Source organism: Calypte anna, chromosome Z (assembly GCF_003957555.1).
Source record: "Calypte anna isolate BGI_N300 chromosome Z, bCalAnn1_v1.p, whole genome shotgun sequence".
Lineage (NCBI taxonomy): Eukaryota > Metazoa > Chordata > Aves > Apodiformes > Trochilidae > Calypte > Calypte anna.
Genome location: NC_044274.1, coordinates 58,342,570 through 58,368,773, shown reverse-complemented (window position 1 = coordinate 58,368,773; position 26,204 = coordinate 58,342,570).

Genomic DNA, 26,204 nt, shown 5'->3' with positions numbered 1-26,204 from the left:
AGAAAGGTGAAATACTAACAGGGAATAATTTACTATGTCATAACCATTCAGTCATCAGGGCTGGAAAGTCAGTATTATATTAACTTCAAAAAAGTCTGTACTTAAGTTCTCCAATACTTGCCCCTGTGCTCAGCCCTGGTGAGGCCACACCTCGAGTCCTGTGTCCAGTTCTGGGCCCTTCAGTTCAGGAAGGATATCGAGGTCCTGGAGCAGGTCCAAAGGAGGCAACTGGGCTGGTGAAGGGACTCGAGCACAGACCCTGTGAGGAGAGACTGAGGGAGCTGGGGGTGTTCAGCCAGGGGGGGGTTGGTCTCTTTTCCCAGGCAACTCTCAGCAAGAGGGCATTAAGACTTGACACTTGAACTGATCATAATCACTAGAATCACAGAATCATAGAAAGGGTTGGAAGAGACTTCAATCATCATCTAGTTCCAACCCTCCCTCAATGGGATCACAAATCAACTTCAGAAAGGTCAACTTTGCCCTGTTCAGAAAATTGATGGGGGAAATCCTATGGGACAGGGTACTAGAAGGCAAAGGGGCCCAAGGATAGTTGGTTAACATTCAAGGATCACTTCTGAATTCAAGACCAATGCATCCCAGTGGGAAGGAATTTAAGAAAGGGAACTAGGAGACTAGTATGGATGAACAGGGAACTGCTAGGTAAACTCAAATGGAAGAAGAGAACCTATAGACTGTGGAAGGAAGGACTGGCCACTTCCCTGGGCAGCCCATTCCAATGTCTGATCACCCTCTCCGTAAAGAAATTCTTTCTAATCTCCAACCTAAACCTCCCCTGGCACAACTTGAGACCTCAGCCTAGAACTGCAAATGATAAAGCAGTTTTAATGCAGTAAAGCAGAGAAGAGAACTCACTTGGGTCAGCAGAGTAAGTATGTGTGCATGTAAGTACACAGTCATAGAAATTTTTGCCTAAGGTGCAGAAGGTGTATTTTCATTTACAACTTCTGTGGGAGTTAGCCCCACCCTTTGTATTGCCTGTCACATGTTAGGGATCAATAGATCAGTGTGATCAGTTATGAATTTAACTCTTTGTGAGAGGCTGGGAAGGTAGTCTACCACTTGTTACCTGCTGTCTCCCCAAGGAAAAAAAAATTTTAAAAAAAAGGTGAACTATTGTGATAAAATATCATTCTCCTAATACTTACTGATCTCAACAGAGAAGTGCCTGCTCTGGTGAGATGACAACCTCTTTTTACAGAGGTGTCACTACTTTAGGGTTTTCAGAAGGCTTGAAATGAAGAATGCCTGGCTATACTGAACCTTGGTAGTTACTCAGAACCTAGACAAGCTTAAATGTATGAAGCACTCAGGCAAATGCCAAGACAAGTGTCTGTGATCTTCTGCTCTACTCACTGCAGAGCAGCTTACCTTCCTTGCTGTCATTTCCTGCTAAGTGTCTCATATATATGGCAAGAACTGTCAGAAGTATGTAGATGATCACTACAAAGAATGTGCAAACATTAAAGATAGGTGAAAAGTTATGTTATTTTATTTCTAACACATAAATGTTTCCGGAGTGCTTGTACTGAGAGGTACTCCATTTTTGTTTCTTAGAGTCAGAAAAGTCACTGAGTCTTGGGAGTTACTGTAGAAGAGGTCTACAGCAGATGTGAATTAAAACTCTACTGACTGTGTCAGTTGCATAGAGGAGATGCAGTAAACAGAGGAATAAATTATTTTGGGTACAGAATACAATAATATGAACTAAGACTCTGCTGAATTCATATTATGAGGATCATATGAGGTTTTAAATAATTAAAATTACATGCCTTCCAGTGGATAGTGATGGATGAGTTAGAGAAAGCCTTACATATACTGGTAGGCATCTATGGCATGAACTGAAATTCCTCCTGAGGCAGCACTTCTTGCATCATTTATACAATAGAATTACACAATAGTTTCAGCGGGAAGGGACCTTAAAGATTATTTAGTTCCAAACCCCCTGAATGGGCAGAGACAACTTCCATTAGATCAGGCTGCTCAAACCATCCAGTTTGGCCTTGAACACTTCCAGGGATAAGGCATCTATAACCTCCCTGTACTGTCTGTTATAGTGCCTCACCACGCTAAAGAATTTCTTCTTCATGTGTAATCTAAATCTACCATATTCCCAACTAAAACATCACCCCTTATCCTATAACTAAAAGCCTTTGTAAAAAATCTCTCCCTAGCTTTCCTGAAAGCCCTTCAGACACTGGAAGGCTGCAATAAGGTCTCGCTAGGGCCTTCCAAACAACCCTAACTTTCTTAGCCTGTCTTGATAGAAGGAAAGTTTCAGCCCTCTAATCACCTTGATGGCCCTCCTCTGGATTATCCCTAAAAGCTACATGTCCTCCTCTGCTGGAAATCCCAGAGCTGGGCACAGAATTCGAGGTGGAGTCTCATAAGAGTTGAGTAGAGATGGAAAATCACCTCCCTTGACCTGCTGTTCATACTTCTTTTGATGCAGCCCGGGGTATGGTTGGGTTACTGGGCTACAAGCACACATTCATAGAAAGTCAGAACCACAGAATCACAGAAAGTTGGAATCATAGTATCATAGAAAGTTAGAATCATAGAAAGTTAGGCGTTGGAAGGCCAAAAGATCATTGAGTCCACCCCCCCGCCCCCAGCTAGAGCAGGGTCATCTACAGCAGGTCACACAGGAACAAAGCCAGGAGGGCTTTGAATGTCTCCAGGGCAGGAGATTCCACAACATCCCTGGACAGCCTGTGCCAGTGCCCTGTCACCCTCACAATTGCACTTAGGCAACATCTGAAATATCATGTCCAGTTCTGGGCCCCTCAGTTCTAGAAGGACCAGGAACTGCTTGAGACAGTCCAGCCTCTTGTCCTCAATGTGCCTGGAGACAGCACCAAGAATGAGTTGGATCCATTGCCTTACCAGGGATGGAGGTGAGTCTGACCAGCCTGTAGTTACCTTTCATTCTTGCCTTTCTTGAAGACTGGAGTTACATTTGCTTTCCTCCAGTTCTCAGGCAGCTCTCCTGTTTCCAATGACTTTCCAAAGATGACAGAGAAAGGCCTAGCAATGACACCCGCCAGCTCCCTCAGCACCCATGGCTGCACCCCATCAGGACCCATGGATTTATGGATGTCCAGACTCATTAACTGATCCTTAACCCAGCCCTCATCAACCAAGGCAAACTCATCCTTTACCCCAGCTCCCTCAGTGGCCTTTGGGGCCTGGGGCTCCTGAGGACATCCTCCAGCAGTGTACACAAAGGCAAAGAAGGCATTCAGCAGTTGCACCTTCTTTGTATCCTCTGTCACCAGGTCACCCCCCTCATTCAGCACTGGGCCTACACTGTCTCTAGTAATAGTTTTATCTGCTATGTATTTGAGGAAGCCCTTCCTGATGTCCTTGACCTCTCTCACAAGGTTTAATTCCAAGGATGCTTTAGCTTTCCTAGTTGCCTCTCTGCATTCTCAGACAACAGTCTGATATTCCCCCCAAGTGGCCAGTCCTTCCTTCCACAGTCTATAGGTTCTCTTCTTCCATTTGAGTTTACCTAGCAGTTCCCTGTTCAACCATACTGGTCTCCTAGTTCCCTTTCTTAAATTCCTTCCCACTGGGATGCATATCATACTGGTCTTGTGTAGTGGGAAGAGCCTTTCTTGCTCCTGAGGCTCGACGAGCTGCTGGCTTCTCCATTGCCTCACATCAGAATGAGCTGAGCTTCTCTCTGTGGGTCTGTGTCCCACCTTTATTGGCCCCCTGGTAATCGGGGCCTGCCCTAACCAGGCACAGGTGGACTCACACCCACTCTTTGGCAACTCGAGGCACCTGGTTTATCTTGTTTCTCTACAGTCTTGTATAAATATACATGCTTTAATTATGTTTTACCTTCTTTTCATCATCAAAGTGAAAGCTGTCAAGTAGACTGACTTTTCCAGGGATTGTGAAATGATACACAGAAGTCAAGAGTGTTGTGAAAATGAAATAGGCTTGGCCTTCATTATATCTTTGACATCTCTCACTTTGGCAACAGCCTTAGATTTTCAGTCTCCATGGGTATATTGTGACTTTCTCATCCTTGATTTTTCAGCTTAACAGTAACAAATAAGTCTCACCATCTCAACAGGCAAATAAATGCTTTATTTTCCCTAGCAGCAGCAGTATCTTCCGTCACAATATGTATAAGACTTAGCATTATGATACTGCACCTGAACTGCGTGACTCATCTCTTCATGTTCTGGGGTTTTTTTGGGGGAAGTCATTTTAGACCATTATAACAATTTTCTGTTCTATATTAAAAAAAACCCAAACAAACAACTTTCAAATACATACTAAGTTTATTCTAAATTTCTCAGACCAAATCCATACAGAAATATGTAAATGTCAAAACCTAGTCTATTTTCGGTACACTAAAGTATACATCAAATATATCAAAAAGGTCCTAACAAGCGAGGCATTGATGGATGAGATTCAAGCAAGCACTAGAATACCTGCAAAATTAAAAACATTCAGAGCTTTCCTAATAAAATAATGGTAGAACAGGAAAATATCTAATGTGCCTAAATACATAATCTACCTAAGACTAGGTTAATTTATTTTTACTTTTTCTTAACTGTTGAAATGTCTTCTATAGGATGCACAGGTTCGAAAGGGTCTCTTGCACCCCAGATAACCACTTCACTGAGTCTCTTTCATAAATGTATCAAGTTCTAATCTTCAACCTCACTGAAGGATAACCACAGAGTACTCTTTGGCATTTCTTCTGAATTTGACTTCCCTTCTGTATTTTAAGAATAGGACAACAACCATACAGCCATTAAAGATGGGTTCGTTTTGTTTGGTTTTTTTTAGTAAAAACCATGCAACAGAAAACAGATTAAAGTTTTTTCTGTGGCTTGCCTTTCTAGAAGAAACTGTGTGGAACATATAGACTCAAGACTTCTGCTTTTTCAGGTGTAATGCTTATTTGGTCTCCTGCTACTGGGCTTCCAGAAATTTGAGCTCAGATTTTAGCAAGAATATTTGTTTTCTGTTTATTATTTCTTCTATTATCATACAATCATATAATGGTTTGGGTTGCAAGGGTTACTTAAAGGTCACCTGGTTCCAAACCCCCTGCATGGGCAAGGACAGCTCCCACTAGACCAAGCTGCTCAAAGCCCCATCTAACCTGGCCTTGAACACTTCCAGGGAGGGGGCAGCCACAGCTTTTATGAGTAACCTATAGTTCTGTCTGAACACCTTCACACTAAATGATTTCTTCCTAATGTCAAACCTAAATCTACCATATTCCAGACAAAAGGCATCACCCCTTGGTACTGGAAGGCCTCAATAAGGTATCTCCAGGCCCTTCTGTTCTCCAGGCTGAACAACCCCAATTTTTTCAGCTTGTCTTCATAGAAGATGTACTCCAGCCCTCACCTTCATGGCTCTCTTCAGGACCTGCTCCAACAGCTTCATGTCCTTCTTATGCTGGGGACTCCAGAACTGGACACAGTACTCCAGGTGTGTTCTCAGGAGAGTTGGGGCATGAATAATATATCAGGTGATTATGGCAACAAATTTCAGTCTGCAGTACCATATCCTTACAAAAAATAATACTCTGAGTTGAAAAAAAAGTTTTGCCTCTTGCCCTCACAAAAACCAACTGAATAATAGGGAAAAGAGTATAGCAGAGCTGCTGTTTTCAGCTTTAACTCATGCAGTCATATTTGTTTCTATTCTTCAGGAGCAGACAGGAATTCTTAGAAGAAGCAAAAGTATAATAACAAGATTTGAATTTCAGGTGGTTATTTTTCCCTAATTAAAAATAATTACTCATTAACTGGTTAACAGAGTACAGCATATTTTATATGTACATATCCTTCTAAATGTAAGTGACCCACTACATGTACTTCAGTTGCTTAGAAACAGATTAGACATTAGACTGATAGTAAAATGACTGGTGATTACATTTTTTCAGGTAAGCCTTGGTCATGAACCTTGCAGGGCAGGATTTCATTACCTGGAAAAATGATAGCAATCTAGATTCAAAATCAGGTTTCTAGTACTGCAGTCTACCTTTAGCACTTCAAAAGAGGATATGATAGTGAGATACACCAGTGATTATATAAGGTGAATAGATTAGGTGTGTGATTTTAGCCACTCAGAAAAAAATTGATTTCCTATCATTTTTTCATGAAAAAAAAATGGACAATATATCCTCTCGACTGAATCACTGGGTATTAAACCTTAATTTAAAAGACTCTGTCTATATATCCTGATGGTGGATCTACAATTCAGAAAATGTCACAGATATGTCACAATGTCATCATGTCAGTTAGCTTTTCAAAGTCTACTATCTTTCTAATATTAGCCAGATCAACTAATGAAATATCTACATGGTAAGGGTTTCTAGCCAAAAGAAAATGACTGGGGAAAGCCAGCATGGATTTATCCAAGACAAATCATGTTTAATCAGCCTGATTTTGTATTATGATGAAGCAAGTTACTTGACAGGTGATGGGAGAGCCATGGCATCACTTACCTTGCTCTTAGCAAGGTTTTTGACACAGCTCCCCACAGCATCCTTGCTGACAAGCTGGTAAGTTATATAGACATGAACACTGACAGGCCAGAAGACTGGGCCAAGGAGAGATATTATGAGGCTTACTATGTGGAATTCAGTCCTTCACCTGGGCTGGGAATCCCAAGCTTTCTTCAAGAACGATCCTCAGAATTCTGGTGGGCAGCAGGTTAATCAAGAACCAATGCCAAGCTCTGCAATCAACTAAGGTCAAATGCATTCTGGATCATATGAAAAGGATTATAGCTGACCCATCAAAGAATGTGGCTACCGAACTCTACTTGGCATCGTTAAAGCTATACCTGGAGTGCTGTGTCCAGTGTTGATTCTCCTGTTCAAGAGATTCACTGAAAATTGGAGGGTCCAGCAGAGGAGAACCATCAAGATGATTAAGGGATTGGAGAACACAACATATGAAAAAAGGTTTGAAAAAGAGGCCTTGTTCAAAGTAGACAGCGTTCAAGGGGAATCTAATGACAGACTTTCATTACCTAAAATGTAGTTAGAGGGACAGACATGCTCTCTTCATAAGCAATCATGTTGACAGGGCAGAAAGCAGCAGGCATGAGTTGCTTCAGGTGAAATTCTGTCTGGATATATGAAAAATACAGAGCAGTGATGTACTGTAACAGGTTTCTTGGAGAAGTGGTGAAATATGCTTCACTATAAATATTCAAAGATCATCCCAACAAGGTCCAGATTATCTCATCTAAAGCTTCACTTTCAACAGGAGGTGGGAGCGTTGAGGTCCCTGACAGTCTAGACATTTTTATACTCTAAGAAGATTATATAAATCAGGGTATCAGAGGGGAGATGCTCAAGATTTTATAACTAATGCTCTCACCCTGGACTGGATAGTGCATGAGTTTCTCTGTTTAGTGGTCAGAGCAAACCAAAACCCAGAGAACAGACTTGCTCCCTGTTACTCTCCACCCCTCTCCCAGGGGAAGATAAAGGGGCAACAGACTTCAAGGATGGAAGTTAAAACTGGTTTACTAGAGGAGGGAAAGAATAATAATACATGGGATAATAATGAAAAATATTCAAATACATGCAAAACCCAATTTCACTGATACAAGCATCTGAAAGTCCTTCATGGAAGAGCTGAGCTCAGGAAAAGTGTCCAGCACTCTTCTCAGCGGCTGGCAGAGCTGGAACTTGGAAGATCACACAGTGAGACTAAGACCAAAAGCTGCAGCTGCCAGGACAAAAAGCTGCAGTCACTCTCCGAGATGGCTACCAAATGAGTGAAAGGAGGAAGCAAGGACAGAGGAAGGATGGGCTTTCCCACACTCCTGTTTTTATAGGGTATAGCAGCAAATGAGAGGGAATACAGATCCCTCTTTGTTCTGCCTCCTGGATCCCTCTAAGTCCTAAAACCCCTCTCTCTAGATCCTCATATTGATAAAAATAAAATTGTATCACCTCAAACATTTAATATGATTTCCATCACTGGAAAAGTAGGAGAGAATTATTATGGAATCAAGAAAGCCAAAGTGAAATAGTAAAATCAAAGACAATGTCTGTCCTGTACACTGTATTAATCCATGCTGTTTTATGTATGTATGTGTGTAGGGACTCCAACAAATGCAATTTTCAAGGTTTGCCTTTGTTTTTCAAGAAAAAAATGCTGTTGCATCAGATTTTCAAAGCATTTGCCACAAAATCAGAAGACTGATTAATTCCTGGGGTATTATTATAAAGTGGAAGCAAATAGAATACAAGAATTCAAAGGGCTGGGACTAAGCCATATATTCATGTAGCCCACAGTTAACCATTTAAGTTTTCCTCAAAATAGATATGGATTTTCATGTCCTACCCATAGACCCATTTTCTCATTATGATTTTGGGAATTCACAGTGAACTTCATTTTGATTGAATCAATTAGTAAAGACTGGAAGAATTTACTGTGTTTCCTCTAATCAACTCTTTCCTAGTAAAAAGGAAAGAGTTTTCCTTTCACTAGTAAATTTAGTTTTTCTTCATTTCCAAACATCTCTGCATGACAATCTGCTATTTACTCCAAATCTGAAAAAAGTTACCAGTAACATGGTCCTGTAAAAAAAGGAAGGTGAATTAATGTGACATTCCTTCAAGCAGCTGACTTTGTCAAGTTATTCCCAATATCATGTAAGTCTTTTGAACTTCTATACAGTATGAACATAGGCTATTGACTGCAAGGATTCAGGGTAAAGACATAACAATACTTACTGACAGAGATGTCTTTTACCAGTCTCTATGCCCATAAATGTTATTGTAAGCAGAATAAAGCTTATCCAGTTATTAATTTTACTTAAGCCATGAAAAGTGTGGAAAATTGTGCTTAATACTCATTGGTAAACATATTTTTTAAATTGCCACTGTTTAATTATCAACATAGCATGCTTTTGATGTTCATTTCATACCCTTGAATCACCAGATCTTATTTACATGCAATCATGGTTCAGAGGCCAGTTTTTGGAACTGGTGCCAAAAAAAAAAAACCCCACACCAAAAAATAAAAGAAACAAAAAAACCCAAAAACAAAACAACAAAAACCAAAACCAAACCAAAAAAACCCCAAGTAAACAAACAAAGAAAAAGACCCCAAAAACCAAAGCCAAAAAGGGTTGTTGAGCTAATATTTACAGATTCCATGAAAACAAGGAAAGAAAATGTGTTGTATCCAACTTAGTACATGCAAACAAATTATGCATTACCAACATTCCAGTTGTATTTATTAATTAACTTCAAAAAATCTCCTTTGAAAATGAAATTTTCAATTTCTGGTTTTCACATCACTTACTCTTAATGGCACTGATTTGAAAAAAAGAATGAACAGAGCAGAACTGCACACTTAACCAGTAAATAGTAATTTTCTACAGCAAAACACAACCAGTGTACACAACTTAAGGAAAAACAAATTATGAGCAGTTTGTGTAAGTTTAATGTGTAGTGTGTTTACCTACTATGTTCATATTTCTTCAGTTTTGTTTTTTTATTTCAAATTATGTTTTAACAGTAAACAGATTGGTCTGATCTTGTAAGATTAGATTCCATATCTTTCTAGCCAGTCCTTCAAAAAAGTAAAAATAAATAAATGAAATAGAATCTCTGGATTGTGTGCCTGCAGTCTGACATCAATCTTCTGAACACAGCAGCTCTATTACTCTAAAATGAAGCGACTCACTACCCACATAAAGAGGCCATATTAATTCTCAGCTGATATTTTCTCTCCATCTTAGAAGTTTCAAGAACTGCCAGTGGACCTTTTGTCTTATGTTATTTTACATACCTTAATTATTTTATTGTGAAACATCTGATAATGAGTATTTTGGGTTTTGTCCAATGCTTTGTAAAACTGAATTTTGCTCTTTACAAGAGAGCAAAAAGAAAATCCTGTAGAATGTGTTACAGGAGAGATACAGCAAGCATCAGGACTACAAATACAAGAATAAAATTTCACTGGAAGCTTTTAGGATTTAGCTGTGGCAATAAACAATATTTTTATACTTCGACATACTTAGTAGATGCAAAATTTTGACGGACATTGTTTTATATACTTTTACCTTTCACTATTTTTTATTAAGTTCAACTTTAAGTATTTTTATAAACCTTAAATAAAGCAATCAAAAAAAGAAAGGCACTAGCATACGGCAGTCAGTGCCAGATATAAAAAATCACAGCTGTGAACTAACCTATATAATGTTCACTGAATCTTTCAGTTTTGTAAAGTATTGAATTTGAACTAAATAGCAGAGCATTTCAAATTTACTCAGATAAACAGTATGTTTAAAATTTCCAGCAAACATAAACAGTATGTTTAAAATTTCCATCTCTAAAGAAAGAGATGTCTCCCAGCAGTATGTGCATAATGCTGAACACAATTGCAATGACCGCTCTTCAATACATGACACTGTTAAAAAATCAGGTGCTTGTTGACACATGCACACACACAGACTGCCAAGAAGAGTTTGGCATTTCTTAGTTAGGAAGCACAAAGCACCACTGTTTCCAAATAAACAGGAAAGAAATAAAATAAAATAAAATAAAATAAAAAAATAAAATAAAATAAAATAAAATAAAATAAAATAAAATAAAATAAAATAAAATAAAATAAAATAAAATAAAATAAAATTGCAAACAGCTTGCTATTGGGTAGTGGGATTAAGTGCAATCATGGGAAGATTAGGTCTTTGAAACAATCTTCTAGAGGAAAGGAGGAAATAAGAGTAAGGAGATGCTTCAATAAATATTTGTCCAAAACTCCAGAGGGAGAAAGTGTCCAGGAAAGATGTTCCTCATCAACATATCTCATCAAACAGAAGATTAGCTAGTTGGGAATCTGTTTAGCATCCTTCTCTCATTGAAAATTCTTTGTCCAACATTATATAGCAGGGGGATGGAGGTGTAACTAGAGCACTGTGTGACCCCAAGAGAAGGTCAAGCTGGATGCTTTATGGCATTGATTCCTCATGATGAAGATGTGGCACAATGCTGACTTTGGGATTACATAATCAAATGTATTTCTGCAAATTAGTACGAAAACATCTCCGTAGGAAAACACTGCAGAAATAACTTTTACAGACTTCAACTGAAACTGCAGAAGGAAACGACACATAGTCCAGTAAGGCATCTAGCATCAAAAAGATGGGCTGCTTGGAGAGCCTCAGGTTTACAGCAAATCTTCCTATGTGCACTGCCCGCACTATGCAACACTACAGGTATCTTAGAGTGAGCATGGGGCATTTAGTGATTTAAAGTTGCAGGTTCAAGAAAGTACTGGTTCCAGTACTATTCCATATATTTATTGATGACCTGGACGAAGGAATAGGTTGTACTATCAGCATGTTCACAGATGACACAAAGCTGGGAGGAGTGGCTGACACCCCAGAAGCCTGTGCTGCCATTCAGAGGCACCTAGACAGGCTGGAGAGTTGGGCAGGGAGAAATTTTATGAATTACAACAACAGTAAGTGTAAAGACTTACATCTGGGAAAGAACAACCCCAGACACTATTGTAGGTTGGGGATTGAGCTGTTGGAGAGCAGAGAAGGGGAAGGGGACCTGGGGGTGCTGGTGGATGGAAGGATGACCATGAGTCAGCAATGTGCCCTTGAGGCCAAGAAGGCCAAGGGCATCCTGGGGTGCACTAGAAAGGGTGTGGCCGGGAGGTCAAGAGTTCTCCTCCCCTTCTGCTCTGCCATGGTGAAGCCACATCTGGAGTTTTGTGTCCAGTTCTGGGCCTCTCAGTTCAAGAAGGACAGGGAACTGCTTGAGAGAGAGTGACAAAGATGATTAAGGGAGTGGAACATTTCCCTTATGAGGAAAGGCTGAGGGAACTGGGTCTTTTTAGCTTGGAAAAGAGAAGAATGAGCCGTGACCTCATTACTGTCTATAAATATGTAAGCGGCAAGAGCCAGGAGGATGGAGTCAAGCTTTTCTCAGGGGTGACTAATAATAGGACAAGGGGTAATGGTTATACACTGGAGTGCAGGCAGTTCTATATAAATATTAGAAAGAATTTTTTCACTGTGAGGTGACAGAGCACTAGAACAGGCTGCCCAGGGAGGTTGTGGAATCTCCTTCCATGGAGACATTCAAAACCCACCTGGATGTGTTCCTGTATGACCTGCTGGGGGTGACCCTGCTCTGCCAGGGGGGTTGGACTTGATCTTTTGAGGTCCCTTCCAACACCTAACTTTCTATGATTCTATGATTCTATGATTTACATGAGAGAAGGGATGCCATCCAGAGACCTTAACAGGCTTGAGGAATTGGTCTCTGCAAATCTCACAAAGTTCTATGAGGCCAAGTGAAAGGTCCTGCACATGGTCTACACTATCAAGACAGATTGCATGAAGAATGCATTGAGTAGCCCTTCAGAGAAAGACTTGGAAGTACTGGTGGAGAAAAAAATGGACATGAGCTGGCAACATGCACTCAGAGCCCAAAAGTCAACCAGAACCTGGGCTATATTGAAAGAAGAGTGGCCGGAAGGTCAAAGGAGGTGATTCTTCCTCTCTGTTCTGCTCTTGTGTGCAGTCATGAGACTCCACATAAGGTAAAAGTGCGAATTATAGAAGCTGTTTATTATTTATAATTTTTATTATTTATAATTAATTATACAATTGATGGACATCAGAAATTGATATGTGAAGTATGTAATCATTCACAGCATGTATGAAGAATTCACCAGAGGATATGTGATAGCTTTACCACAATGAAGCTTCACTTAAGAAATGTGCTTTACCCAGAAACAAAATTATATGACACCCAGTCTCAACTTTTTCTCTTAATGGAACTGTTTATTAAAATCTAAGGAAGTCATATAGGAATGGAAGTTACTTCCAGGTCCAATGTGACATTATCTGCATTACTGGCCACAGCACTCCTTCCAGTAACTCTGTAAACAAATAATTGGTCACTCAATCTGCCCTTGAGATATCTGAAGAGAAACTGAGTTTATGATAAAAAATTACATACTTATTGTGGTAAAAAATGCATTCTCTAACCTTTATTTTCAGATTAATATTTCTACCAACAATCTCCAGATGCTAGGGTTTTTCTCTCCATTGTGAGACCTGCTCAATTAAATCCAGAATAATGTAATATCAGAATATTTTTTGTTGTTATTTTGTTTGGTTTTTTGCTTTTTTAACATCCTTCTCTAATGATCAGATGTCACTGCAGCCTTCTGAATGGCTCTCCTGGAGTAAAATTTCCAACATTGTCAGTGAAATCCATAAGGAACTGGAAACTGAAGGAAAGAAATAAACCTATCTGTCAGTCAGATTCTCAAACAGAAGGCTATGAATAATTTCCAGGAATTAACTTTTTTAGCTAAAATTTAGGAAAAAATAGGTGTGTTCTTTTTTTCATACCAATAACCACAGTGCTAAAATTTAATTAATTCCTACACGTATGAAACACTTTCAGACTAGCTGGTGAGTGATATACTCTCTTATTATTATACCAAACTATTCTTACCAGACTTTTTTTTTTTCACCAGACTCAAAACGAGATTTGCCTCTAAAATAACTACTAAGTTTTGTTTCTGTTTTCCTGCTATTTTATTCCTGAGTGAAACTTAAAAAATTCACCATCTGAAACCATTCACACAACAGTACTAGCCAATTTATAGGAAGAAATCTTCTGAGATGCTAATTAAGGTTTCTAAACCGCAGTCTTTGCCTGAAGGTATTACATTAATATTTGTATCATCTACTTTTCCTCAAATTTAAAGGGTTACAGCTACTAAAATCTATCTATTTCACTCCTTAGTAACATTCTACATGGAATCTGCTGAGAATTTGTGAGATGTAAGAAACAACGTGATTCCTCCTCAGTAACCTAAAAAAGCTGAGTCAGCTGCTCCCTCACAGTGCAAGCAATTAAAAAATGAAATTAAATTTACAGTCATTTAGAGTTCTACAACTAAGTAAGAGTGGAATTAAAAATAAAATCCCAATCCTTGATGATTGTTTTAAGTGATCAAGTCTTCAAATCAGTCTAATAAAATACTTTCTTTCCTTCAAAAGTTTTTTTTGTGTTTTAAATAAAACTCAAAACAGAGATGTTTTTAGGCAGCGATGCTCTCAAAATGGCTCTCAAGGTGTTATTGTAAGGAACATATACTTGAGAATGACCTTTTCAACCTAAGTGACTGCAACGAATTAAAGAGAATGCACTCTTAGACACCAGCCATAGAGGTCTGATCATGGCATGCTATAGCAGTAGTAGTGGTTCTATGTTAGCTAACATACACTGGAAGATGTTTCAAGTAGAGGTTTCATTCTGTGTTTAAAACAAATATCCTACTCCTGAGCTTACTACCCTCTTCATATAATGTTATTCCAAGTTGCCATTGAGACTGTTCCTTGAGCTACCTTTTAACTTTCTGTTAAAAAGGGTACAAAATTTTAAATCTATTTAACTGTCATCAGTGTTTGATTTTAAACCCAGTACAATTGCATGGCTGTGTATTATAGAGCGGATTGTTTAGTGAAGTTTTTAATACAGGTAGTGTTGTATTGTAGTCTTGTAATACAGGTAGTGTGAGAATTATGAGTCCCAATTTAAAACTACACAAGTCTTTATTATAGTGTTATAGCAAAATTTAACCAAGGGAGGAATTTCAGAGGGAAGGATAGGATCTTCTGTCTGGCTTTTAGTATGACTGTCAGAGAACAACTTCTCCAGGCCTTTTTGCAGGCTGTTTGCTCTTTCTTTTTGACAAGTAAGCTAATATGGAAGCTCTGAATTTAAAAGGGCTAAAAACTTTTCCATGTGGGCTAAACTGCCCACAATGACTCTTCATGCAACTGTCACCCTAAAGACCTCTATCTCTTGGACTATTTATAATTCCAGGACTTAACCCCTGAAATTGTCCCCACTCTGTGTCAGAATGGAAAGCAAAGGGATGTAACTCCCCTTTCCTCTGGGCTTTTTGCCAGGGACAACTGCTCAGCTTGGCCATGCCCAGGCAACCAGGCACCCAGGCAGCAATGAACCCATGCCTCCTACCTCCCTGAAGACTCTTCCTCCCTCTGCTGGACTCCTATCTATGCATTGCAGGAATGATTGGGCTCAACTACCTGAAATTCTTTCACTCAAGTTACTCTTGGCTCCTTTCTTTAGACCTCTCAAATACTTCTCAACCAATAAGTGACAAATTCTTAAATTTGCTGTGGAATTTATCATCAAAGCCACCATTGCAACCTGACATATTAAGTTTTATCTAGGTCTAACCCATAAATACAGAAGATTCTTTAATCTCCACTTCAGTCCTCAGAAACTATGAAAATAGAGTGGTTTTGGAGTTGGTTTTTTTTGAGGGCAGCAAACACAGTTCAAATGGCACCACAAGTAAAAACAGATACTTTTCATCTCTGTTTCATTGTTGGTTCTCAGAAATTAGTTGGTTCTCATAGTTGGTTCTCATAACAGAAGACCTTGGTTTTAGCACATCTGCAACACATATAGTGTGTTATTTTACCTGTTCATAATTCCACTGGTTCACACACAGCTTGACGAGAAGAACAAAGAGGCCTTTTTGCTTTGTCAGCTGCAATCAAGCAAGAAAACCAGTCCCCCTTCCAAACCAACAAACTTGAGCAGAAAAAATACTCTGCCTCTGGATAAGGCAAACAATTTTTTAATTTCCTCAGAAAACACAGAGGCTTTAGTTCTTGAAAAGCAGAGCGTGGCATGAATGGTACCTTAGAAAATTCTATTTGATTAATATATCTCACTTTGAGTGATCTGAAAAAAAATGTAGAAAAAAAAGAATACAGGGGTAAGTTGAACTTGCACTCATTTCTTTGGAAGAAAACAATTACTTTCATTCACAGCAATAGCTACAGTAGTATCCTTCTGTTACGCAAAAAACTCACTGGGAATTAACTTTAGAAAAGCAATCAGATCCTGCTGGGTAGCTAAATGAATCAACCTGTCGAAAGTATTTTTTTTACTAGAAATATATCTGCATTCCAGCATCTTGAAACTACTGTGAAAACACACACATACAAAGAAAAATTAATCCCCAGGGGACCATAATGGTTGCTGTTAATAATACACATCTGAACTGAAGGCCTCAAGTATTGGATATCTGTCAAATAAAGAAGAGAGACAGCCAAGAGGGAAAGGACAAAACAAGGGGAGCATTTTCAGCTTCAACAGGTACAACTTGTAAATGGGAAATAGGTTGTTAGAAAAATAAATTATTTCCTGCCCTCCTCTTATTTTTCACAACTTGTGTGGCACAGCCCTCACCGCTGACACAACGGACACAGTCTTTGCATCTGTATTCATTTACCATGACCTATTGTGTAAACCAGTCCCAGTTCCCCTAACAGCTTAATGCCAGAAGCACTTCACATAATGTAAAAGTTCTCAACCTCCCCAACCTCACCTCAAATCAAAAGGCAAAAAAACATGGACAAAGTTAGTTTATCCAACAGCAACAACAAAGGCAGTTAGGAAGCTTCTCACTAAACTTCTTTTTAACACAAGCCTAGCTCCAAAGCTAACCTCTAAGAAACAATTGCAGGAAAGTTTATTTCTTCCCAGTGCATTATAATTTCTTCAGTAAAATTATGTTTAACTATAAATCCAACCACTGCTGCAGCATGGTCATGTGCTGGCATGTTTCTGTGTTGTCAATTTAATTAATGAAATTTAAAATCTTTAAATATGCCAAGCATAAAACAAATATTTCATACCTGGCATGCTTGTACTGCAACTGACCCACTGCAATACCAACTATTTTCACCAGCTGGAGAATGTTTTGTATGCCATGAGACAATGATGATGCAGGTGAAGGATTCAAGTTCCAGCATCTCCAAGTAGGATATTGGAAAACAAAATGCCCTGAAAAGGGCTAAGAGAGATGTATATGTGGTTAGTCTGCGTGAATTATTGGGATGATGACAGAAAGTTGGGAGATTACTGTTGTGCGTACCTTGGTAGGAAGCAGCTCCTTAAACCAGAGGAGATAAGGCTCTCAAAATCCCTTGCAAAACAACCTTGCACAGAGGTCTCACCTGAGTCTGAAGCAAACAATCATCTTTTTTTTCCACTACAGACAGTGCATGTTCCCCCATTTATCTGGTGAAGAAAACTAACTTTATACCTTGAAGACTGTGCTCCTTCAAGCAAAGTCCTTATTCCTTTCTGATTTATTTGTATAATGTATAGAAAAATAGGCACTAAATATTGCTGAGGCATCTGGGTGTGATTGCAGTATAAATGACGTAGTAATAACAGTCTGGAAATCACTCTTAAGAGTGAGGTGAGCAGGCAAAGTCTTTGTATTGCAAATATAAGCACTGAGCAATTATACAGGGGAAAAAAGCTTATAATTTTTCAGCATTGCTTTCACATCTTTTGTGAGCATACAATAAGTTTCAAGCCTCCGCATACAATTTCTCTGTATCAGGGGAAACAAAATTGCATTTTGCCTCCTCCATGGGAAAGTAATCTGAACCAACCATTGCTAAGCACAGACCCATTTTCCTGCCTGTCAGTTCTGCTCTGAGGCAGAATTAAGGCTTTGGCCTTTTCTTGCCCACTTGCAGCGAGGAGAGGATGGAGATCAAGCCCTACATCCTCCACAAACACACAGTTAATGAATTGTGATGTCTATTTTGGGAAAAAAAAAAAAGACAAAGCATATTGTGAGCCATACATGTCCATGCAAAACAAGATACAACCTTGGGCTGAGGCTGAAGCACTGCTCAAAAACAGAGAACCAAGATAAACAACAGTGTTTGGTTGGAGGGGAGGTCTTCTGCAGAAATTTTGTATGAGCCCATGAACTTTTGTACATTTCGACTGAAACAGTCCAAAACAACTATTTTTTTACAGAAAATCTGTTGTCTCCATCTCTTGCATGTAATTGGACCACACAGACAGATTTATACCTGTGAAATCTGAACTTTTACAAAACAGTAATTATTATGGTTTCTGACACAGCTCAGAAAGCTCTTTCCCTGATTTGCATGAGCACACAGTACTTTCCTCAGGCTGGTGCAGTTTTTCTTAATTAGAAATAAAGAATGCACTGTCTTTATTATGAATCCTGCAGAAAACAAGTCTTAGCCATAACAACGGTGGCTAAACTAACCAAGCATATGACCAGCATAAACTTATCAAGTTGCATGTCATAAAATAGTCACATGGGAAAGCCAGAAATTGTGAGCTGAGACTTCTAACAGTGCATCTTTAATTTTTAGGTATAAAGTATGAACATATCACACTGTTTATCTTAGAATGTTAACATTCAGAATGCTGAAAAGGAAAAATAAAGCAAAACAAACACGAATACATAGTATTTCAAACTCTGGATCAACCATACTATCATCTACTACAAGATACTAAGTATATCAGGCAGAAAAAAAAGCCTGCCTTGTTACCATAACTCTGTATGTAATTAGGGCTGTCATGGTCTGAATGAGTGTGTCTTGATCAAAGCTAAGCAATACAATGCCAGCTTTTTAAGCATGAAGAGACAGACACTTTATGAAATACAAAAAGACGTGGGCTAAAAGATACTCTGTGAATTGAAAATATATTTTTTATGAAGGATAATTTTAATTTATTTCTCCAATGAACTAGGTCACTCTACTGGGAAAAAAAAAAAGCGTAAGTTGACATTCTTAGTAATTTGATAGGTAACACAAAAAAATCAAGTTGGAAACAAAGAAATATATCTTCCCAATTTAAAAAAAAAAAAAAAAAAGACAGAAAAATACATATACATATACATATACATATAGAATGCAAATTATAACAGGCAGTACAAGATAATGTATTTACATGACTGAAATATTTCAGATGTTTTCATGATGCTCAGGGAAGGCTTAATGCATGTCCATGGTATGTAACAGAAAGCAAAAATGAGCTTTGGTTTCATTTCTAACTGCTTTCACAAAACACGACCCTCCAGAAATTTTGGATTGTTGGATTGTTTGATATTTGGCTTTTTAGTTATCCAGTGTGAGTATAACAATATTGTCTTACCTCAGCAGCACTGAAACATTAGACCTTATGCTTGCAATTAAGATATTAAAATTGTACATGAAAAGATAAAATACTTCTTCAGCATAATCTGAATTAAAATCTTTTCTATCTTGTCAGTAATATCTTTATGATATTACTTGTCAGTAATATCATCAGGTCTATAACGCAGGGCAATTTCTACATCTGTTTTTATGAATTTTGAGTAGTATCTTGATCCAATTTCTCTAATAGTAACTGTAATATAAAACCTTAACAGTCTTGGGCATCTTTAAATGAGTGGATGTAATTTTTTTCTGATTTACTTCTGAGATAGTTGCAGGCTATCACTCTGTTGGAAGAGATTCATGGAATTTTTAATTGCTTACTAAATCCTATTTGTATAAAGATTTCTTCTCCTCATCAAAAATATTCCAGTTATGGCATGACACCGTTCCAACATTTATTAATTCAAAATATGTTTTTCAATACATTTTACTGGTTTTAACACCTATTCTGTTTCTCAAAAACCTTGTTTCCTATTAGAGAGTACTAGACCAAGAGAGTCTTAAAACCAGGCATCTCTTCAATTCAGCACAGCCTGGACTGCAGGAAAACAAACTGGCAAAAAAAATGCATGAACCACATTACCTGTGCAACACACTGATGGTCTGGGAAAGGTCAGGAGGGTTTTCCTGCCAGGTCCATCCCCATGTCTCCTGCAGGTCTTCAAGAAAAAGGCTGGAAACAGAGTTTAACAAGAACAGCTGAGGAGGGGAATCATTAATTTTAAGAATTTAAGAAATGTATTCAAGTAACATGTAGATGTGGCACTTCAGGGCACTAGAGCCAGATGCACCAGCTGGCTCTCCAAGGATGCTGGTGGACTTGTGCTCCACCCTGCTTTTTCAGGAAGCCAGCTCATAGGCCTCTGCAAAAACCCTGCAACACACAGAAACCTGGCAGCAGTGTCCACACTGGGCCATGTGAGCTGCATCACACCATACCCTGAGTGTTTTAAATTCTTCTACAGTCAGGAGCATCAACTGCTCCCAACTGCTGTGGGATGCCAGCAGAGGCAGCTTGTTTCAGTGCCTCTCCTCAAGAAATCTTGCTGCAGCAATTACAATCAAACAATCAAGGAAGTGGCTGGCTCTCCCTTCAGGAATATTTATCAAAACAAAAATAGGAAACTGGTTCCAACTCAAATGGCATCTGAAGATTGAGCATAGTAGGGAAGGGTGACTTACTTTGGCAATACTGGTTCATCCACACTGAAACAGGATCAAGATTTGATGTATGCCCTTTTATTTGTGCATGATTTATCTGCAGAAACAGATTAATATGTTGGCGGCACAGCAGCCATCAACAGAACTGAAGAAGCACACAGCAGTATATCTGCCTCCAGGCATAGCTGGGAAAGCCATGGATTTGTGCAGAAGAATCAAGTCTGTCAAAACAGGCAAAAAGAAATTCTATCCTTGGACCCATTAGTAAGCTGACATTATCCACAGTTATTTTTGTTAAATGAAAATAAGTTTAGGTAAGCATGTAAAAGATGAGTGCCGTTCAGCTCTGTTGAAAAACACAAATGGATTACGATGATGAAAATACCCTAGTATCTGTCCTGTTGGCTTGTCATGGTGAACATTTTTATCCAGTCACTAAAACAGTTGTCATTTAAGCACATCTCCTGCTCAAGTTCTCTCAGCATGACACATAATGTGATTTTCTGCCCTGTGGAAAGGATGCAGTGGTACAAAGGGTGCATTCAGGGTTTTCAGATGCCAGGATGACAAAATAATTTGCTGGTCCCAAAGGCTAGAGACAGTGCTTCTGCTTTAGAGATTTCCTTGCACAGCTTGGAAAGAAAAACAGCATCTGAAGAGACACATTCTGCTACACTCTGTCTCTTTATGACAACTGCCAGTCAGCAGCTTTGATGTGTCCCTTTGTCTTTATTAACTAAGGGGCTTAATGTTTTCAGAGAAGTAATTGATTGGTAAATTACCTTCTTTTTGTGCCTCTTTGGAGCTCCCAACTCTGGAAAGAGCTTGGTCACTTAATCCCACCTAGACCGGGAGGATTCCTCAGTTCAGGAATGCTCTTCCAGTAATTCAGAGTTGCTGATGTCGCACTGAATTTAATGAAGTTTGGCACATTTAAATGTTTTTTCTGGTGATATGAATGATGAACCTCCTAATTTCTTGAGAAGGTGATAAAATTCCACACCTACAATTCTTCATTTTAAAAGTGGTGGAATGCTAAATAGCTAAAGCAACTGGCAGATGGCTAAAGCAACTAAACTTAGGATGTAGAATTTTGTCCCGTAATTACAGATAGATAAAATGATCATTTCAGTAATGCTAGATTCACACAAGCCTACTTTCTCCTTTCAGTCATTGTAAGTGCATTGAGGTTACAGGATAAGTGATCCAAGCTCACATAACAGTGATTCCCATGAATCTGTTTGTGATAGTCTTTGTAGTTATTCCTCTTAATGCCTTTGAGCCTGCAGTCTATCTTCTTGCCTCCCTTACCAGTCACATTTCAAAGCCAAGGCAATTGGTTTTTCAGTCCTGACATTTACCGGCTGAGTTTTTCCACTCAAAGATAATGACAGCTAGCTCAATACCATTACAGGCATACTTCCACCACTGCTCTGAAAGTATCATTTTTGTCTGAAAGGACACTTCCCATTTATCTGACTCCTAATAAATCTCGGAATTAGTAAACAAACAAACAAAATCATACTAATATCAGCAAAGACTCCCGATTCTTTTGCTGCACTGCTTTCATGTAACATTTAAAAGATTCATTTAGGTGAAGCATATACACTACGAAAAAAAAAAATAGATTGGAGCCTGGAAACAGGCTGAATACCATGAAGGCAGTCCAGATGCCAACACAACATAGTGAGAAAATGAGAAAAATTGTTAGGCAATGTCCAACTGTATTACTGCTTTGGGTCTCTCTGCTGTTGTTTTTTTCCTAGATATCAACCAATTCTATTTTAAAAAGTCTAGTTTTCATAGGATTGCAAATTTGGAAGTTTTCAAGTTAAAAACTAAATAATACTGATCAATAGGAAACAACATAAAGAAAAGTAACTGTCATCTTGAAGAACAATCCTCAATTTCCTAAAAAAAACTGAATTTAAAGAAAATTACTTTGAAAAGACAGTGTTAAAATTTATACCTGCCAAACTGTGAATGGACTCTCTTATATTACTTCACAATTGTATTAGTAGTTTCAACCACTTGGTATTTAGAATTATGTTTCCAAACACAACTGGAGTTCTGTGTCTTCATCGTTTTAGTGCTCCATTGCTGTGGCTATCCTGATATAATTTCAGAGCACTTGAAAGTGTTGATTCATTCACACCTAGCGATTTATGATTCTAGACTTGCAATAAAGCCTGCCAAAATTTAAAAAACTGAATGAGCCAGAGAATGATTGGCTAATGTTACCAGAAATATAAATAATCTCCTTTCTATCCCATCTGAGGGCCTGATTGTTTTTAATGCTACAAGGATTTTCTGTCTTCTTTGTAAACAATCAAAGACAGAATTAGAATTATTTGAGTAATCACGTGACAACATTTTTAAAAACATGTCTATGTTTAATATCATGAGATAAAATATAACCACAAATTTGTAGTTGAATCCAGTTGCCCCTCTGTGCACTTTAAAATATAGCATAAATATACACATTTGTATACATACATACATACACGTTTGTGTGCATATGCATGTACAAACGCATTCACCTATCTCTTGAATGCATACTTAGTGAGACAGGTTAAAACCACTGCATCTCTCAGGCACAGAAAGCAGTTCTACATCACAATGCAAAAAACATGAAAGCATGAGATAAACAGAGAAGTCCATAAACCGAATGGGATGGTAAATAACACCTCTGTTCAGTTTATCAAAATGGTTTATGTAGCAGTTCACTCTACCCAACATGAGAAACCACACTGCATACCAAACCATCAAAGAAATACTGTGATACAGATATTTTAGTATGTGCTATTAAAATCTAGATGTATTTCTCCCTCCCAGGTACAAGTCAGAGATCAAGAATTGCCTTTGCTATTTGTAATTACTGGGAAGTCAGTCCATGTAAATATCTGCTGAAATTATGAGACTTCAGCGATAGTTCTAGAAATAGAATTTCAGGAGTTTTGATTAATATCCTCAGTATTTCTGACTGCCTTTGTTCAAAATTTCAGGTGTCCCAGAAGGCTCCTAGTTAAATTTTCAGTTAGTTCCCTGAGTCAAAAGAAAGAATTGAAGTGTCTAAAGAACCATCATAATTTTAGTATATGGGGAGGGGATGTCTCAGAAAATTTTATGTATGCACAGAGGAATTGCACTAAGATCCCAAATGCTCAGAATACCAACATGGTCTATTTTATGAGACTGAAAAACATTCTGAATGCTTTAAATAGAGAAAGTCAGCAAAAAAGGGGTTTATTATGAAAAACGTAATGGCTAATACATCTTCATTTATTAGCTATTATTTCTGTAAGCCTTTGCATTAGCTGCAGAATGATGCTCAGTGGTAACAGGTTAAAGTTTGGTACCTTAGATACAGATTCCTTAAAGGTAATTGAGGTTTCTTTTTTGTTGGTGGCTAGAAAGAATATTTTGCACTAATGTTATATATTCCATGCAAATGTTTGGAGCTGCACTTTCCGGAATTAGATGCATATATGCTACCACTTTTATAGCAACATATTTGTCACACAGTCACAAAATCCTATAAAAATGTGTAAAAGGCAATAATAATATACAGTAGTTAATATGAGGGACGCAACATAGAAGTTCAGCTATATTTGCTTTAACTAGATTGTTCATTGGGACTCTTTGATGCAGGCTAGAACATGTGAAGTCACTGTGACTATATTAAGTATTTGAATTTCCAAGGAGCCTTAAAACATGGAAAATATTAATTAGTATAGGAAAACAACTGAGAGAAAATACATTTTGTATTAATAATTAGGCATAATATGTATGTAGTGACAAATGCCTCATATGCAGCCTACTCGTCAATGACACATCTACTGGGGTTTAACTTATCAGGAGACAGCTTTTCTGAAGTTGAATCATATTTGGTGACAAAAGACCTCTTCAAAATGAAGGGTTTAAAGATATCTCCTTTTCTAGTGTCCCTGCTGTGTGTACACCATTGTAATTAGGCACAGAGTAAGTGAAATGCTCTCTATGAATGCAATTAATTTTGTTTTCCCTTAATTTTCTGCTTGAATATGAGTGGACACAAAACTAATTATCTTTCAGAACCTTGCTCTTGCATTGCAATCAAAGTTTTCAATATATTTCACAATAACTTCCGAAGGGAGTGAATTGTCTTTATACAGAGTAATAGGAGAAAGAAAGTGGCTTTTAACTAACGAAGAAAATCTGAATGCCAACTGACTTCATTTCCTTAAGCAAAAAAAGATTATGTGACTGAACTGAAGTATTTGGGAAAAGCAGTAGGAAAAAGAGAAAAAGGGAAAAGGGGAAAAGAGAGATAAGAAGACAAAGGACTTACTACTGGATTACAGATCTGAACATCTTCAGTTTCACAACAAAAAGAAAAGTCTTTAAAGTGTTTGCAAGTCGTTTCTGGGATGTGCTTCTGCAGTGGTACAACTGCTCTCACATAGGTAAAAGAAGGATCCAGACAGGGAGAGGAACAGTTTGAAAGACAACTTCAGGGTGAACGGGGGCAGCTGTCATGGAAACTTCCTTTGCAGACCATAGCACAATTTCATCTACCCTATGAAACTCATAAACAAGCCCTCAGCCATGTATCTGTGACTATTTTCCCTTTAGGAAGAGAAGAATTGCCTTAAAATTGGAAAACATGTTCACTGAACTCCAGTAGCAAGTCTCTGCTGATATCAGATATTTCATAGGAGTCCAGAAATATTTGTATACATCAGCACAACCCACAGTTTAGGCCTTAATTTGGTCCATGATTGACATCCGATGAAATCGTAAATTATGTACTTGAATAGTACTTCAGAAATATTTCATTAAGACTAATTACTTATTATATGTCTGTCTCATTAAGGATCTGCCATTTCCCCTATCACGTGCAGATTATGTAACATAAAATTTTCTCCATCAGTAAAGACTTCCACATTTCCATTTAATTTATTGAAATATTTTCTCCTTTTTCTGACACATACCACAGGAATAAAAGTTCCAAATCCCTCATCTGCTTCTTCACATATTTTTTATTATTCCTTTCAAGGACAAAAATATATAATTTTAACTGTCTGTATAACTGTTTGGACCACATGTCCCTACTCTGCCTTTCCCTGTATCAGCAATGGGTTATGTGAAGAACAGATAAAATGCTTCTGAGTATTACATCCATATTAAATTAGTATTATTACCTGCAACCCCCTTGCTAGGCAATTGGAAATGGAAGACAGTAGAGATCCCTCCTTGTCCACAGCCACGCACATGCAAGTAAAGGATGTACTGTTGCCTGGTGATGAGAATAGCTCCTGTGGATGCTGTGTAACTTAACAGGAGGAGCAGTATCTCCTACAAATACTGTGCTGGATGTAACATGAAGTGCAACTTAGTTAGAAAACTGTGTTAAGGATTTATATAAATTGCATAGTCTAATACAAAAAATGGGCACTTATCTAAGATCAGCCATTCAGACAGGATTATGAGTAATCATTTTACAATCTTTTGTGATAACCTACAGAGAGATTAGGTACCTCTTCATTAAACAAAGCTCCAGTTACAAGAGTTAGTCTGCAAGAAAATATATCAATATAGCAGCAGATTTAAGAGTAGGCCATAGAGCTTCTACACTTTTCTTTCTGACTGATGAAAAGTATAATTTTAAAAGTAATACAGAAATAAACTAGTTTTGTTCTGCAAAGAGCTACCGGCAACGTGCTGCACTAACCTTGCTGTTGCAGGGTTTCTACGGAGACCAATCAGCTGTAAGGGGGCGGCACCCACCCGGAGCACGAGGGATTTAAAGCGCCTGCTGGGAGCGCCAGCGACCTGGAGAGCAGCAAACAGGAGCAGGCAAACAGGAAATTGAAGCGGCAGTTAGCGAGGCAGTTAGCGAGCAGGAGGGCACAGATAACAATGGTTTCCAAAAAAGCAAAAACTGTTGCTGTCGAGAAGAAGGGTGTGTC